Genomic DNA, 2,847 nt, shown 5'->3' with positions numbered 1-2,847 from the left:
GAAATTCATATTCTGCACCCTCCAGTCCTGCTGACACTGTTTCTGAGCAAGTCATTTCCTTTACTTGTGCCTCAGTTTTATTTTTGCACAACAGGAATGTGCAGTTGCCGCAGAATAATTGAAACTTTGATGTTTCCATAGCACTGCCCTGCGAGGATAACTGGAGCTCACTTCAATAGCAGAGCTGAGTAGTGGGAGAAAGCATTCAGTGGTTTTCTGTCAAACTACCAGTTTTAAATAGGCTGCTTCATGATGGGTCAGATTCTGGAATTTTTTCCAAAATGAGTATTTTAGCCTGAGTAAGGGTTTTACTTACGTGAGATGGTGAGATGCAAGCTGAGTATATTGAGAAGAGGCTTGCAAGTCTTATGGATAACCATGTAAAATTTAACACCGTAAAATACAGGGTAAATACTGTGAGTATGAAATTAATTGTGACAACTCGTTTATGCTTCATTAAAATCACATAAAGACCTTTCTTAGGAATGAGCAGTGCGTGCTCACCTAGTTAGGTATTTTTAATTTTTTTTTTTTCATATTTTAGATTCTAATAAATAGTTCAAATACTTGTGGATATCAAGTTTACTCCCAGCGCTCTGAGAAGGTCATTTTAGCCAAAGAGCCACTCTGGTAGTACAGCACTTGTGGTTTTGGTAATTCACCTTATGGCAGAGCTGCAGACTATCCTGGCAAACAGCTGATTCTGTGGGTGTGTTTGTGGGCTTGCTGGGGCTGCATTTCTAGCTTATGGGGGGATTTCTGCAGGATTTCAAAAAGTGAGAGGGAGGTGACAGGGAAGAAATGGAATCATGACTGCAGGTGAAACAAGGCTCTTGAAATTTCATATCCTCTCAGAAATTATCACCAGCCCAGACAAAAATAACTGTATCAAGTGATAACCGTGACCTGAGTACTTATGGTTTTAAGAATTATGGCTATGGGACCGTAACCATCCTGCCAGAGTTCCCTCACGAAAAAACAGGGTAACTGCAAGTTAAGGCATGTAGAGAATCAGTTCATTTTAAAGTTCATTTTTCTGGTTTGGGGTTTTTTTCCCTTTGCAGTTTTTACAATTTGGCAAATTTGCCCCTTTTTTCCCCTATGAATTGTACTTTGATTTGAGAGCTGACTGCTAATTAACCATATTTATGTATTTCAGGGGAAAACTGATCACACTGAAGAGAAGACAAACCTGTAAGGAGCTGACTAAGGGCCAGCCTCACACCCGCTTGGAGGAAAGAGCTTTTGAGAACCCATCATGAAAAGGTAAGACTTTTTATACCTGTACTATTGAATCTTCAATGGAAGCGTAATACTGATTGTCTGAGGTGAAGCTGATACAATTCATATCCTAATTAACTCTTGAGGCAATCAAGAAAGTTGTGTATCTTATGAAGGTTGTAAAACCTAAAGATATATCCATTCTTAGTTGTTTTCCTGGATTAACTTTTTTCTGCCGGTTTATTTGGTATCTATGGAGAAGCTGTCCTTCTGGGGACAGCACAGGAGTTTGGCTCTTAATCTGTAAATACCAAACCTTGCACGTTTAGGATTGTATTGTAATGTATGTTTTACATAAGAAACTCGTCTGTCAGGTTTGCTTAGCCAGGCACGGATGTCTAATTCATGGGGAGGCAGCGAGATGGAGCCCTAGGTTGTATTTCCACTTTGACCAGATCCCTAATGGGGCAATCTTGTTTTCAATGGCTCAGGTTGCATTGGTTCCAGGCAGTCTAGAATAAGTTAAACTGGGCAGAGTGAAGAAATGAGGGGAACAAAAGGCAGATTAAGTATCAAAGGTTGGCTTCCAAGACTGTGTTAAATTAGTTTAACAACACAGAATTCTGAAGTTTAGCATCAGCTCCCCGGACTTTGTTGTGGACTGCCCTGCAACAGACGGACTGCACAGCACATGAGTACAGTGAGGAGAGGGATCAAAAAGAGGAAAAACAAACAGTGCAGTTTTCCTTTTTTTAAATAACTCTTCCCGCACACTTTCCACAGCATCATAGACCTCCCTATTGCTGTTGGCTTTGTGAGGGTGCTGGGTATTTTTAAACAAGAGTTTTTGTCTGCTTCAGTGGAGAAAGCTGACAAATCACTAACCCACGTCTGGGTTGCAGAGGACACTGTGCTGTCTCCAAGTCTGAGACTCCTTGCTGCTGGGGTTGGCACTCTCAAGGGATGATTCCAAATAAAAAACTGAGCAAGCTTTAAAAACTAAATTTAAGTAATCATCAACCTAGTAAGTAATGAATGCTGAATTAATTGCTTGTTAGATCTGTAGCAGTTAATTAAAACACCAGTGAAAGCTCAGAAAAACTGACAGCTACTCGCTGAAACTGCAAGTGTGCCATGAAATACACAATGTCGTGTATTTTTGTGGAACACACATAGAAAGGAAATGGTTCATATGACTGATTAGCTGGCACAAGTGCTATGCACAAATGTCTCTGCTAATATTATAATCCATGTGAAATAGTGACTAACCTTCTTAAAGAGTGCAATAATGGAACTATTCTGAAAAATTTCAGTAGCCTCAAGACCTACACAGATTCATGAGTTGAGAGTGTTGAACTAATAGGTATGAGTCAGCTCTAATTAACATATATCCAAATATGTTGGAATGGATTTGACTGTAACAGTCTTTTGTTGCCTCCTGTATTTGCACACCAGTTTAAGGTCTGCACTCCTGGGTAAGGCCAGTAGCAATTGATCTGCAGTGAAGCGAGCAGTGTACAGTGTGCAGTCCCAAATGGCACACACATGTGCAGAGCACAGGAGGATTATTAATACTATTGAAATACCAATCAAAGTGCTTCAGCAGGCACCAGGCAGCTGCAAAAC

Source organism: Empidonax traillii, unplaced genomic scaffold (genome assembly GCF_003031625.1).
Source record: "Empidonax traillii isolate 1590-97213 ecotype Southwest subspecies unplaced genomic scaffold, ASM303162v1 scaffold99:size1466351, whole genome shotgun sequence".
NCBI classification, from domain to species: Eukaryota; Metazoa; Chordata; class Aves; order Passeriformes; family Tyrannidae; genus Empidonax; species Empidonax traillii.
This window is presented reverse-complemented; position numbering follows the sequence as displayed.